General features: G+C 41.6%; 1 pseudogene; it reads right to left on the bottom strand.

Annotated features, from left to right (window-relative positions):
* Nucleotides 1-8,396: 8,396 nt before the first annotated feature.
* LOC122139414 lies at nt 8,397-13,741 on the bottom strand (annotated as a pseudogene).
* Nucleotides 13,742-16,336: the final 2,595 nt, after the last annotated feature.

Genomic DNA, 16,336 nt, shown 5'->3' with positions numbered 1-16,336 from the left:
ATGTCGTTCCAAACCCATAAGACCTCCGTTCATCCTTGGAACACAGTTTAAGATATTTTAGATTTAGTCCGAGAGCTTTCTGTCCCTCCATTGAAAATGTATGTACGGTATACTGTCCATGTCCAGAAAGGTAATAAAAACATCATCAAAGTAGTCCATGTGACATCGGAGGGTCAGTTAGAATTTATTGAAGCATCGAAAATACATTTTGGTCCAAAAATAGCAAAAACTATGACTTTATTCAGCATTGTCTTCTCTTCCGGGTCTGTTGTGAGCGCGTTCACAGCACTGCAGTTTAGTGATATCCAAATGTTTTTTGAAACCGGGTCCCAGAGTGTATACATTTGAAAACGCCGCCTTTGGGTTGTCGTCTGGACGGTGAATCCGTATATCTTTTGAAATTATGAAGTCATCAGCCCACGTCTCGCCCTAATCAGACACCGCAACGTCACGTAATAGCAACAAAAACAAGAACAAACACTGAACGATTGTCTTTTTTTATTAACTAACATTAACACAGATTAATAAATGAATTGTTCCATGTTCGTTTGTGTACCAAGCGCAAGGTTTATGAGCATAGTCCATGTCTTCTTCTCCGTTTTTAGTGCATCTCTGTGGCAGAATTACAGCGCCACATGCACATGCTGGTCTGGCATGTTTACTACATCGTTTTGCGGTTTCGTGTGGACGCGGATATTTCTTGAGACGAGGAAAAAAAAAGATCGGATTGGGGTAAACTCCGTCTCCGTGTGGATAGGGCCGAAGAAGTAACGGTTATGGTTATGGATAGAAATGTAGCGGAGTAAAGAGTACAATATTTGCCTCTCAAATGTACTTGAGTAAAGTCATGAGTACTCCCCAAAAATGATACTCGAGTAAAGTACAGATCCCTCAAAATTGTACTTAAGTACTGTACTCAAGTAAATGTACTCCGTTACTGTCCGGCTCTGGCTGTTACTCATTATTGCTTTGCTGTTGTCTGCCCCTGGAACCCCGTCCACTCTTCACCATCGGATGCACCAAATCACCACCACGGACTGCTCATCTCAGGCCTGTGTCACGCTCTCCTGCTGCCTCACCTCACTACCACTTCCTGGATCACCGTCTATCATCGCTGCGACCATCCGTTGTTCCACCTGGACTCATTTGTATCTCTGCCTTCAATAAACATTTGTATTTCACTCTTGCACTTGCTTCCTCACCCTTTGTTTCCGTTACACTATAGGACAGGAAGAGCTAAATAAACTTATCACTGCATCTAAACCAACAACATGTTTATTTGATTCTGTACCCACCAAATTACTGAAAGAGTTGCTACCTGTAGCAGAAAAACCGCTTCTCAATATTATTAACTCGTCGTTATCTTTAGGTCACGTCCCAAAACCATTCAAGCTGGCGGTCATTGAGCCTCTTATTAAGAAACCACAACTAGATCCTAGTGAACTGGCAAATTATAGGCCCATTTCAAATCTTCCATTTATGTCAAAAATTTTAGAAAAAGTTGTGTCTGCTCAATTGTGCTCCTTCCTGCAAAAAAATTATCTGCATGAAGAATTTCATTTTTTCTTGCATCAGATTAAGGCTGCATCTCATTGCTAGTTTCTTAGTGCTGTGTTCGACACCATAGATCATAACACTCATAGATTGATTACAAAAATATACAGGTATTCAAGGGCAAGCTTTAAGATGGTTTAGATCATACCTGTCCGATCGCTACCACTTTGTTTATTTAAATGGCGAGTCATCTCATTTATCACCAGTAAAATATGGAGTGCCACAAGCAGTGGCAGCTCGTGGGTTTAAAAATAGAGGCAGACTAATTGTATTGGTCTGGGGATCCCTGCCGATTGTTATTATTATTATTTGCTTAACCACTTTAAAATGGCTTTTTGGTTGCTTTTAGTCAGAAAACGTAAAGAAAACAACAAACATACAACAATATAATATAATTTCACTTACCTGGCCTATCACTTGAAGCAAACATCCATCCCTTCTTAAAAGTCTGCGTTAAAAGAGAGCTGCCTGTTAAGCTGACTGCTGTAGCCTATATCCAGCTTAGGCATGTTTTTCCTTTTTTAAATTTGTATATATACTTTTTGAATGACAGCTTGGTAAATCTGTTGGCGATCAAATATTCAGTATCGCTGCTTATCATACTTGGTGCATTATCAGTGCAATGCGAGACGTTCAAACTAATATCAATTTAATTAGTAATTTACGTCTCTATGATGATTGGTTGATATACCAGAAGGGAGGCTAGCCTCCTCTGGGAGGTTTCTTTTCTCAACACTTCTCAGCGCTGAAAGTGAACACTTGATGCTGATTGGCTAATTTTTTTTTACCAACGGAGGCACGAGAGCTCAGCTCTGACCCGGCCTCCCCCTCCCCCTCCCCCTCTCTATCACTTAGCAGTTGTAATTACATCAGCAGATTCGACACAGTCGCGATAGAAAAGCAGAGCTTTCCAACTTCAGTAACATGTTATGGTATAACAGATGTGAAATTACAAACAAAAAATACACATTCTGAGACATGAACCAAAATGAATTGTGAATTTTATAAATATTAAATAGTCCTCCTCCCATATTAACATCAAATATCAGTTACAAAATATTATTACTTACCTATAAGGCCCTAAATTGTTTAGCTCCTGTGTACCCAACTTTGGCTATTTTCAGAAAATATTAGTTTCCACTTTTATGCCGATATCAGTATACAAAACCATTTCATTACTTACTATAAGGTGTTAAAAATATAAAAGATTGGATGACCCTATATAAGATAAGACAGAGATATTAACTTATTGGCCAAAAAACATCCACAGTGTACCAAACTAGACGGATGTACTGCTTCCTTCTACCATATTAGCTAAAACAATCCCATCAAAAACAGCATCTTTCATCTCTCATTGCCAAGCTACGAAACATGTAACCTGGTCTACAAAACGCACTCCCTAAGACAAAACGCTGGACTTTTGGTAGTACCTAGGATAGCAAAGTCCACTGAAGGAGGTAGAGCTTTTTCGCATTTGGCTCCCAAACTCTGGAATAACCTTCCTGATAATGTTCGGGGTTCAGACATACTCTCTCTGTTTAAATCTAGATTAAAAACACATCTCTTTCACCAAGCATTCAAATAATGCATTGCATAATTTTGGACTGCAGTTGTATCTGATCAAATGTGCATAATTATCCTTTAGCTTGGGTTAAACTAATTAATTTTACTTGGTTGAAACAACAGCTACGCTAATTATGTCTCTATTTGTTTCACTGTTTTGCCACGGGATTTACACAAGCTCCAGTCTGGATCCAGAACACCTGAGCAGAGATGATGCCAACCCCTCAGAGTACCTCAGATGATGCTAACCCAGAGACAACATACAGAACTACCAAATATTGCTACAAGTGTGATTGCATCATATAATAATTGCTGTTAATAGTGTTCATTGTCTGTTTGACTATGTCTTTTATAAATTTTTCTAAAAATTTCTGCCATATGCACATAAACTGACAGTCACCACTCATAAGCTACTACTAAATATTGTAGAAACTTAATTTACTTTGCAATGATTTGTATCATAAAAGCTCTATACAAACAAACTTGAATTGAATTGAATTGAATTGAATTGAATTGAATTTTGCTTTTTGCCTTTTGGGCTTTTTGCCACTGCTTCTGCCACCAGCTGCCTTTTTGTTTTGCATTCTTCAAGCACTCTTTCAGCATGCTTTGGCCTCCACACCTGCTGCCATCTACTATCATGAAAAGAGAAGCCATCTACAGGTGCATCTCAATAAATTAGAATGTCGTGGAAAAGTTCATTTATTTCAGTAATTCAACTCAAATTGTGAAACTCATGTATTAAATAAATTCAATGCACACAAACTGAAGTAGTTTAAGTCTTTAGTTCTTTTAATTGTGATGATTCTGGCTCACATTTAAACAAAAACCCACCAATTCACCAATCTCAAACAAATTAGAATACTTCATAAGACCAATAAAAAAAAAAAAAAGAAAAAAAAAAACCTTTTTAGTGAATTGTTGGCCTTCTGGAAAGTATGTTCATGTACTGTACATATACGCAATACTTGGTAGGGGCTCCTTTGCTTTAATTACTGCCTCAATTCGGCGTGGCATGGAGGTGATCAGTTTGTGGCACTGCTGAGGTGGTATGGAAGCCCAGGTTTCTTTGACAATGGCCTTCAGCTCATCTGCATTTTTTGGTCTCTTGTTTCTGATTTTCCTCTTGACAATACCCCTTAGGAATGCTCAGGTGCCAAATCCTGCTGAAAAATCAAACAAGCAAATCACACCAACACAATTGTCATTTAACTAACTTTTGGTGCTTTTGGCAGTGTGGGCAGGTGCCAAATCCTGCTGGAAAATGAAATCAGCATCTTCAAAAAGTTGGTCAGCAGAAGGAAGCATGAAGTGCTCCAAAATTTCTTGGTAAACAGGTGCAGTGACTTTGCAAAAAACACAGATGACATTGCACCCCAAATCATCACAGACTGTGGAAACTTAACACTGGACTTCAAGCAACTTGGGCTATGAGCTTCTCCACCCTTCCTCCAGACTCTAGGACCTTGGTTTCCAAATGAAATACAAAACTTGCTCTCATCTGAAAAGAGGACTTTGGACCACTGGGCAACAGACCAGTTCTTCTTCTCCTTAGTCCAGGTAAGACGCCTCTGACGTTGTCTGGGGTTCAGGAGTAGCTTAACAAGAGGAATACGACAACTGTAGCCAAATTCCTTGACATCTCTATGTGTGGTGCCTCTTGATGCCTTGACCCCAGCCTCAGTCCATTCCTTGTGAAGTTCACTCAAATTCTTGAATCGATTTTTCTTGACAATCCTCATAAGGCTGTGGTTCTCTCGGTTGGTTGTGCATCTTTTTCTTCCACACTATTTCCTTCGGCTCAACTTTCTGTTAACATGCTTGGATACAGCACTCTGTGAACAGCCAGCTTCTTTGACAATGAATGTTTGTGTCTTACTCTCCTTGTGAAGGGTGTCAATGATTGTCTTCTGGACAACTCTCAGGTCAGCAGTCTTCCCCATGATTGTGTAGCCTAGTGAACCAAACTGAGAGACCATTTTGAAGGCTCAGGAAACCTTTGCAGGTGTTTTGAGTTGATTAGCTGATTGGCATGTCACCATATTCTAATTTGTTGAAATAGTGAATTGGTGGGTTTTCGTTAAATGTGAGCCAAAATCATCACAATTAAAATAACCAAAGACTCAAACTACTTCAGTCTATGTGCAATGAATTTACTTAATACACAAGTTTCACAATTTGAGTTGAATCACTGAAAAACTTTTCCACGACATTATAAATTATTGAGATGCCGCTGTAGTCTCATCACACTCTTCTTTCCTTTTCTTTCTTTTACTTTAATTTCTTTTCTTTTTGTTTGAGAGTTTTGTGTTCTAAGTTAAGTTTTGCTGCAAAGCCACGTCTCAGACGTTGTTGGTTTCAACCTGAAAACTTCAGCCAGCATTCAGGACTCCGCATCCATTCATTAGCCAACTCTCAATGATTGATCTCCCCAAGACATCACTCCGGACACTACTAATCCTCCAGCCAGTCAACAACCTTGGGAAACCCCTTTCTGCAACGAATCCCTAACGCAGGAAACACAAGTAAAACCTCCAAATTCTAGCTAAACTGGTGCATTTAATATAAAGTTTAATAGCCTCAATAGAAAATCAATGTGAGGGTTAATTAAATGATTAATGGTTATTCAGGTCTAAGAAATTGCATATATTGCAGTAAACTTGGGATTTCATATTTTCATTCTCTTAAACTCATTCTTTCCTCACTTTCTCTCTTTCTGCAACATGTTTGAATGCATGTATTTATGTGTTAGATTAGTATATATGACTTACATTTGTCCACTAAAGTCTTTTTATATTGAAAGAAGTATTTTGTGTTTTGTGCTTACAAGTCAAAGTCTTAAACTGCTGATCTTGTTACCGTGCTAATAAATAGTGTTTTCACTATACTTTGGATATTAATATCCATTGCAGAGTTGATGGGTAACCCTTTTAATAACTGCACACTATTGATCATTAATTAAGCATTAGTAAACAGATAATTCATAATTTATAAAACATTAATAGACATAAATAAGCAGTTTATAAATACAGATATAAATGCTTTATTCTTGATTTAAAAGCATATCTATAATGTGTTTAATAATTGTATTATCATACTTTATTCATGATCAATTTATCATTTCTCAATAAAGTATAGCATTAATTACAAACCAGTTATTTAGGAGTTGCCAGTGATTCATAAGTTCACAAGAAATTGTAAGTAAATGTAGTAAATTCAGGTAGTTATAAAGCATTTAGTAGTGGTCAGTTAACTATTTATGTGAGCTCAGCTAAAGTGAGGACTAGTTATGCCTTGTAAAGCATTTATAAAGGATATTTAAAGGCTCAGTTATCTTCTAAACAGGAAAAGGAAACAAACACAACGCAGTGATACAGAAACATAGAAATATTAACAGCCTTTAAATCTCATTTGTAAAAGCTTTACAAGGCATAAATATTCCTCATTTTAGATGAGCTCACAAAAATAGTTAACTAACAACTACAGATGCTTTATAACTACCTGAATTAACCCTGAATTACAGTAGAAATATGTGTTAATAAACCATTTATTAACACTCTAAGTAACTATTACTATATGTCTGAATAATAAGATGTATGAATGCACATTTAAATAGTTTATTAATCATTTACTTACAATTTCTAAGTTATCTTATGAACCACTGACAACTCCTTAATAACTGGTGTGTAAATAATGCTATACTTCATTTAGAAATGATAAACTGATCATTAATAAAGTATGAAAAAACAATTATTAAATACATTATAGATATGCTTTTAAATCAAGTGTAAAACATTTATATCTGTATTTATAAAACTGCTTTTTTTAATGTCTATTAATGCTTTATAAATGATGAATTAACTGTTTTCTAATGCTTAACTAATGATTAATAGCGTGCAGTTATTATAAAGTGTTACCGTTGATGTTATGTAGTGTAGTTCAGTGAATCGCTGACCGACTCAGTGATCCGCCGTAAAAAAAGTGATTCCTTTCAAATTCCCTATGAAAAATAATAATTAATTCCCTTTGAGCTAAATTGACATGTTTCCCTTACAACATGAATAATGAACTGACACCAACTGCAATTAAAGAAATGAAATTTAAACATTTTGTAAATGGAAATGTAATTTATAAAGACAGTAAAACATACATATCAACATCATTAGAGGACAAACAGAAAATTCTAAATAATAATAATAAATGTGATCATATTTTGAAAGTTTGTTTTCAGTTCAACCAAACAAACTAACATATATACTTAAACCACAGGAAACAGATTCTGAAGAACTTCATCTGCTGTATGTCGTGCTCCAATAAACTGTTTCAGATCAAACACATCCATCTTCTGCTCTGATGTCAGCAACACATAAACCAGAGCTGACCACTGTGAAGAGGAGAGTTTGGTTTCTCCTATTTCTCCAGATTTCAGATAATCTTGGATCTCCTGCATCAGTGAATCATCACCCAGCTCGTTCAGACAGTGGAACAGATTGATGAATTTCTCTGAAGAGTGATTCTCTCTGATCTTCTGTTTGATGCACTTAACTGTTTCCTCTTTGTTGTAGGAGCAGCTTCCTGTCTGTGTTAGTAGTTTTCGTAAGAGAGTCTGATTGGACTCCACTGAGAGACCCAGAAGAAAACGCAGGAAAAGATCCAGATGTCCATTCTTACTCTGTAGAGCCTCATCCACAGCTCTCTGATGCAGCTCAGATAATGAAACTTGTTTTGATGAATCATTTTGGAACCAGTACCAAATTTTAGACAACAGACTTTGTTTGGTTTGGCCAAACACATTGATGTTCTTGATTGTAAAGGAGAGATGCACATATAGAGCAGCTAGATGTTCCTGAAGGCTCAGATGAACAAAGCTGAAGACTTTCCCCTGATACAAGCCCAACTCCTCTCTGAAGATCTGAGTGCACAATCCTGAGTACACTGATGCTTCTGTCTCATCAATGCCACACTCTCTCAGGTCTTCATCATAGAAGATCAGGTTTCCTTTCACAAGCTGCTGAAAAGCCAGTTTCCCCAGTTTGAGGATCATGTCTTCATCTGTCACCTTCTTCTCATAGTCCTTCTGATGTTTGATGTTGATCTGAAGGATCAGGAAGCGTGTGTACATCTGAGTGAGAGTCTTGGGAATCTCTCCACTCTCTGCTGGACTCAACATCTTCTCCAGAACAGCGGCTGAGATCCAGCAGAACACTGGGATGTGGCACATGATGAAGAGGCTCCTTGATGACTTCAGGTGTGAGATGATCGTGTCGGCCAGACTCTGATCACTGATTCTCTTCCTGAAGTATTCCTCCTTCTGTGGCTCATTGAAGCCTCGTACCTCTGTCACACAATGGACACACTCAGAGGGGACGAGATCAGCTGCTGCTGGTCTGGAGGTGATCCAGATGAGAGCAGAGGGAAGCAGATTCCCCTCAATGAGGTTCATCAGCAGCACGTCCACTGAGGCTGATTCAGATATATTACACAGTTTCACTTTACTCTTGAAGTTCAGAGACAGACGACACTCGTCCAGACCATCAAAGATGAACAACACTTTATATTCATCACTGGATATTTCCATTTCTTTAGTTTCAGGGAAAAAGACATGAAGAAGATCTGAAAGACTGAGTGTTTTGTCCTTCATCAGGTTGATTTCTCTGAAAGGAAGTGGAAATATGAGCTGGACATCCTGATTCTCTTTCCCTTCAGACCAGTCCAGGATGAACTTCTGCACAGAGACTGTTTTTCCAATGCCAGCGACTCCCTTTGTCATCACAGTTCTGATGGCTTTGTCTTGTCCAGATAAAGGTCTAAAGATGTCACTGCATTTGATGGCTGTGTCCTCTGTTGCTGCTCTCCTGGATTGTGTTTCAATCTGTCTCACCTCATGCTCATTACTGATCTCTCCACTCTCACTCTCTGTGATGTAGAGCTCCGTGTAGATCTCATTCAGCAGTTTTGGGTTTCTCTGCGTCGCTGTTCCCTCATACAGACACGCAAACTTCTTCAGCAGATTTGATCTAAACGTGTTGAGGACTTCATGTCTGTAAAATAAATAAATAAAACTAAATTATTACAGGAGTTAATAAGCACAGTGGATCTCATACACTAATAATTGCATGGATTATTTCGGATTTGTACACACAGGAGAACCTCAAAAAATCTCTGCCTAATTTACAACACGAATGTATGCACATGAAGTAGTTCTTAACCTCGTCCTAATGTTAGTGTATTTGCAGTATTTTAAGAGCGGCCCCCATATAAAACACACCCAAACCATCTCCATATGAAGGCTTTCTGCACAGCCTTTCCTTTACAGCCTTGTCAATCTCGTCAAACATGCCGCTGTTTGCAGACTTGCTCTCGTCCAACCCTCAATGTAAGTGTCATTCTCACCAGTTCTCACTATAAACACTTTACATACAGATCCAGATTACAGACCTGTCATGAGCCAGCTGTACATATGCATATATCTGCGTTATTCAGAGGAACCTCACAGCTGAACATATAATGCAGCTTTTCTGATTTTCACTCTATGTGATGAAATGTATTTAAGATTAAACTAAAAAGTATTTCTTTCATAACTTTTTATATATACTTTAATATACGGATTATATAATACAGTTAGTATGCATAATATAAATATACAGTGCCCTCCATAAGTATTGGAGCAGTAAAGACAAAATTGTTCTGTTTGCTGTGGAGTCAAGAAATCTGTAAATATGATTAAAAGATAAATGAGACAAAACTACAGAAATGTAACATTTTATTGTTGGGTGATTCAACACAAAGATGTTTTACCAGCTAAGAAGATCAGCACTTTTAGAGTTTCATCTCCCTATCTGATGTGAGCAGAAGTATTGGAACAGTTGCCTCACAGGTCTTTCTAAATGATCAGCTGTGTCCTGTTGCATTAATTCTTCAGATATTAAAGCAGGGAATGTGTCTTATCGGTTGTTTATATCCATTGCTTCTGCATTCTAAGTCTTGCATTCGACGATGACACACACACACACAAACCAGGATGAAGACGAGCAAGCCGACTCTGAAAGAAAAGCAAGCAGTTTGGATGCTAAAAGAAAAGAGGAAGTCAATTAGAACTAAAGGAAAAACAAAGGGCATGGACAAATCAAGAGTTTGGAAACTACCGGCGACATCAGCATTTCAACGACGACCTGGGGTGCGTTTCCCAAAACCATAGTTGCTAACTAAGTTAGCAACTTTGTTGGTTGCAATGCAATTTCCCATTGCCAACCAACTAAGTTGCTAACAGGTTAGCAACTATGGTTTTGGGAAACGCACCCCTGATCGGCTGAGAAAACCAACAGTAGTTTATGACAGACAAATCATAAAAGCTGTATTTTAGGGTTCATTTCCACATGTCTGTAAAATCACCAACAACCTCCAGAAAGCTGGGGTGATGCTCTGACAATCTACAGTCCACAAGAGAATTTGACACAGAATTACAGAAGCTACAAAGCAAGAGCAAACCTCTGATCAGCACCAAAAATAGAAAGGCAAGATTCTTCACAAATGTGAGCCAGTAGAGTTTTGGAACTGAGTTGATGGACCGATGAGACAAAGATTAACCTTTATCTAAGTGATTGGAAAGCAAAAGTGTGGAGAATAAAGGGAACTGCAAATTTCCTAAGCATACAACCTCATCGGTAAAGCTTGATGGAGGTGGTGTCATGGCATGGGCATGCATGTGTGACGGGATGGTAAGGCGGATAGAAACTAATAACCAAAATGAACAAGAAAAGTTCACCAAGCAAAATCTCAAATAACTTCTTAAGGTAGCCAACTACGCCACCTCGGGACTTTTCACCCAAGGATATAAGCACTAACAGGTTTGTTCTACCCAGGAGAGGAGTCTGAGAAGGCCGTTGCTGTCAATTAAAAGTGCCCGATTATTCCATGTTTTTAAACAATTTACTGAAATACCTTCCAGACAGTTACCTCTTAATTACCCACAAATATGTTCCATTAAGAAGGTATTGTAAAACAAGAAAAAAAATAAGTATCAAAACTGCAGGGGAAACCCAGATTGCCAAGGACACTGACAGAAAAGAAAGAATCCCCTAGCCCACCCAATTAGCAAGGCTGCAACCGATGCCTAGTGCTCCACACCCAAAAGACGTTATAAAAACTCACTCCAGCGTGTTTAACGACTCCACTAAAAAGATGGGTGGTGCAAAGTACCCTCTTTACCGAGGCCGTCCTCGGGGAAACCCACAGTACTACAAAAGGCGGTGGCCGATTGCCGTGAAAAAAAAAAACCATCTAAGGCATAAAAGAACCCGGGGCAGTTAACATCTCCAAGGCCGTCCAGAGTAAAGGGTTGTACAACAGTTCACCAGCAAATCTCTGGGCTCAAATTTAAATCAACAAAAGCACCTTCACATTATATGAAAACAAAATGAAAAGAACGCCTTCACGTCTTCGCACCCGATGCACCACGGAAGGGGCAGGTTCCGCTCTGGTCGCTCAAGTGGCGGGTTCCCTCCCTGGCAATCGCCACAGCCTGCTCCTCACTGGCTCCCCGAATGGCAGGTTCCGTTCTGGCCACTCAAATGGCGAGTTTCTCCCTTGCCGTCTGCACAACTAGAATTTTTGGACTGATCCTCCGTGGCCCACCTGAACTGCCTGGTCCCTCGTGGTCCCCTGAACTTTCGGGTCCACCCTGGCCCCCTCAACTGACTGATCCACCTTGGTTGCCGGTGGAGGCATCGCTGCCGGTCCCTGTTCTCCTACACGGGCCTGGCCCTCCATCCCTCCCCCTGTTCTACCTCCACCAGTCCACCTCCGTCCTGGTCTCTGTTTTGTTTTGTTGTTTTGTTCTGAGGAGCAGCTGGAAGCTGCTCCTTAGAGGGGGGTAGTGTCACAGTGTCTGGTTTGTGTATCCCTGGGTGTCCGCTAGAGGTCTCACTTCCCCATATCGTCACCCCACCTCAGGAACTACATTTCCCACGTGTCTTGTTGATACTCATCACTGTTCATTGTATTCAGCTGTTCCCACTTACATTGTTTGCACCTGTCTATAAATACCTGGTTTTGTTTCTGTCTTTGTTACGGAGTCCTTGTTTAATGTCACTCTGCTATTTCCTGTTCCCTTGTTGATGTTCATGGTTTCTTGTTTTGGACTGCTTTATCTGGATTTTGACCCTTTTGCCTGACTGGATTATGATATTTGGATTATCCCAATAAAAACACTGCTTTTGGATCTACCTGTTTTGTGTGCGTGTTCGTGACAGAAGGACTCCGTCATGCCTAGATCCAGCGGTGTGGGATTTCGAATCTGTTCCCCTAGCCACCATGGAGGAACGGAGGGGGAGACTCGGGACCCTAACCACCCTTCGTCAAAGGGGGTTGGTGAGGTGGGGTGGGACTTGGCGCAGTTGTTTTGGACCCATGGCAGTAAGGTTTGGGTTTAGAAGGATGCAACTAAAAAGAAAGACTATTTTAACAATTGCCCTGGATGACCCTTTGCCACTCAATGGGAGATGAAGGGGTTGGAGATCCTGGACTTTTGGGGGTTTACCCATTCACCTGTGGGCCATCGTGCTCAGTGGGATGCGCAACCACACTGAGTCTCCAGACAAGACTGCCGCCAGCCCAGCGCCACAGTACAAGATGGCCGCCAGCCCAGCGCCACAGCACAAGATGGCCGCCAGCCCAGCACCACAGCACAAGATGGCCGCCAGCCCAGCACCATTGCACAAGATGGCCCGAATCTACACCTGTGTTGCCAGACAAGATGGCCTGACTCAATGCCTGAGTCTTCCGTCAAGGTGCCAATGAACGATCGCCATCATATAGGGCGGAGGAGGAGGAGACCGGCGTTCTTTACCGTTCCTCAAAGCCTGGAGGACGTTCCCGGAGCAAGGCCGCGTGGCGTCCAGAAGGACGTTTCCCGAGCAGAGCCGCTGGCGTTCCAGGAGGACGTTTCCCGAGCAGGCCGCTGGCGTCGCAGGAGGAGCGTTCTTCCGAGCAGGCAGCCGCTGCAGTGTGCCCCGAGCAGTGCCCGATGCGGAAGCCGAGGCAGTGCCCGATGAGTGTTTGCGGAAGCGAGGCGGTGCCGCTGCTGTTGCGGGAGGCCGAGCTGGCGTGCCGATGATGTTCCGTAGGTCGAGGGCGGTGCACCGATTGCTGAGGCGGTACCCGATTGCGATGCGAGGCGGTGCGCACGATGCTGCTTCCGGAGGTCGAGGCGGTCCCCGATGCCGAGGCGGATGCCCAGATGCTGTTCCGGAGGCCGAGGCCGTTACCCGATGCCGATGACCGAGGGCGGTTGCCAGAGGGTCGTATCCCGAGGCCGTTCCCCAAGGCCGTGCCACAAGGCCGTTCCCCGAAGGCGGTGGCCGATGCCGTGACGCCAGAGGGGGGGGGGGGCCGTTCCAGAGGCAGTGCCCGACCGCCGAGGCACCTCACTGTCTCCACAGGCCGTCCCCAGAGCACCTTCACGTCTCCACAGGCCGTCCAGAGCACCTTCCACGTCTCCACAGGCCATCCAGAGCACCTTCTTCACATCTCCTACAGGCGACTTCCAGAAACGCCTGTCAGTTGCTTCTTGCAGGGGCTCCTTGCTGGGGTTGATACTCCCGGCTTCCGGGCGCACGGCCCTCATAAGGGCAGGTTCCGCTCTGGTCGCTCATCTTTTTCCGTGGCGGGTTCCTCCCTGGCCATCGCCACAGCCTGCTCCTCACTGGCCTCCCCGAATGGCAGGTTCCCGATTCTGGCCACTCAAGATTGGCGAGTTCCTCCCTGGCCGTGCTGCACAACTAGAATGGACTGATCCTCCGTGGCCCCTGAACTGCCTGTTCCCTCGTGGATCCCCTGACTTCGGGTCCAACCCTGGCCCCCTCAAGCTGACTGCATCCACCTTGGTGCAAGGTGGAGGCATCGCTGCCGGTCCTGTTATCCTACACGGGCCTGGCCCTCCAATCCCTCCCCCTGTTCTACGCGCCACCAGTCCACCTCCGTCCTGGTCTCTGTTTTGTTTTGTTGTTTTGTTCTGAGGAGCAGCTGGAAGCTGCTTCGTAGAGGGGGGTAGTGTCACAGTGTCTGGTTTGTGTATACCCTGGGTGTCCGTTTCTAGAGGTCTCACTTCCCCATGATCGTCACCCCACTCAGGAACGTACATTTCCACAAGCCTTGTTGATACTCATCACCTGTTCATTGTATTCAGCTGTTCCCACTTATCATTGTTTGCACCTGTTCTATACATACCTGGTTTGTTTCTGTCTTTGTTACGGAGTCCTTGTTTAATGGTCACTTTGCTATTTCCTGTTCCCTTGTTGATGTTCGTGTTTCTTGTTTTGGACTGCTTATCTGGATTTTGACCCTTGCCTGACTGGATTATGATTATTTGGATTATCCCAATAAAACACTGCTTTTGGATCTACCTGTTTTGTGTGCGTGTCGTGACAAACAGGTTCTTTCTAAGTGTTCCTACTTTGGTCCTGTTGCATTAATTCTTCAGATATAAAAGCAGGGAATGTGTCTTATACCATTATATCCATTGTTTCTGCACATTCTTAGGCATCTTGCATTCAATGATGGACACACACAAACCAGGATGAGACGAGGAAGCCCACGACTTCTGAAAGAAAAGCAAGCAATTTGGATGCTAAAAGAAAAGTGGAAGTCCAATTATAACTAAAGGAAAAACAAAGGGCATGGACAAATTCAAGAGTTTGGAAAAAAACTACCGGCGGTCGACCTCAGCATTTCAAACGAACGACACTGGGGTGCGTTCTCCCAAAGACCATAGTTGCTAACTTAAGTTAGACAACTTTGTGGTTGCAATGCAATTTCCCATTGCCAACCAACTAAGTTGCTAACAGATTAGCAACTATGGTTTTGGGAAACGCACCCCTGACCAGCTGAGAAAAACAACAGTAGTTGATGAGAGACAAATCATAAAAGCTGTGAAAATGAACCCTAAAATACATGTCTGTAAAATCACCAACAACCTCCAGAAAGCTGGGCTGATGCTCTGACAATCTACAGTCCGTATGAGAATGTGACACAGGATTACAGAAGATACACAGCAAGATGCAAACCTCTGATCAGCACCAAAAATAGAAAGGCAGGATTCTTCACAAATGTGAGCCAGTAGAGTTTTGGAACTGAGTTGATAGACCGATTGAGACAAAGATTAACACTTTATCTAAGTGATTGGAAAGCAAAAGTGTAGAGAATAAAGGGAACTGCAAATGATCCTAAGCATACAGCCTCATCTGTAAAGCTTGGTGGAGGTGGTGTCATGGCATGGGCATGCATGGGCTGTCTCTAGATGAACAGCACATCTTCATTTTAATGATGACTTAAGTATGATGGCAGTAGCAAAATGAATTTGGAAGGGTTACAAAATCATCTTGGCTACCAATATTCAAGAAAATGCCACCAATGCTCATTAGAAAGCACTCATAATTGGATCAGGGACAATGACCCAAACACACCTGCTAGTTCAGTTAAGGACTTTCTCAGGGCAATTAGAATGTAAAGTCTTAGATTGCCCAAATCAATCTCCAGAATTAAAATCCGATTTTTGAACATTAATTTCACCAGCTGAAGAGGAGACTAAAGACAGAAAACTCCCCAAAACAAGCAACAGTTGGAATTGGCTGCATTAAAGGCTGGGGGGAAAAGCATTTCAAAGCATAAGACCAAGAGTCTGGTGATGTCTATGGTGTTGCAGACTCCGCTCTGATTTGCATGCAAGGGATCTGCAACTAAAGATTAGCTTTTAATATTTTACATCTGCCTTAAATTCAACTGTTCCAATACTTATGCCACATCAAAAATGGGCTGAACTTTAAAAGTGCTGTGCTTTTTATTTGGTAAAACATGTATGTGTCGAAAGACCTGATAATAAAATGTGACATTCTGTGACAATGATATTTGCAAATGTCTTGACTCCACAGTAGAGAAAGCTATTTTGTCTTTATTGTTCCAATACTTATGGAGGGCACTGTAGGCTAGTCATATTAAAATTAAATATAACTTTTTAACATGATTATGAGGCCGTACAGAGTAAGCGTTTTTTGCATTCGTGTGGTTTGAGTTGTTCCTATTTTTTCCAAAGATTTAGAATAAATTTTAGTTTGAAATTTTTGTTGAATCGTGACTTGTTCTTAAAATCATTCATACTAGGGAAGGAACGATTACCAGTTTGACAATAAAACATGATAAAATTCCCCACAGTTAGTATTACCAT

This window comes from Cyprinus carpio, chromosome A4, assembly GCF_018340385.1.
Source record: "Cyprinus carpio isolate SPL01 chromosome A4, ASM1834038v1, whole genome shotgun sequence".
In the NCBI taxonomy this organism is placed as follows: Eukaryota; Metazoa; Chordata; class Actinopteri; order Cypriniformes; family Cyprinidae; genus Cyprinus; species Cyprinus carpio.
This window is presented reverse-complemented; position numbering and strand designations above follow the sequence as displayed.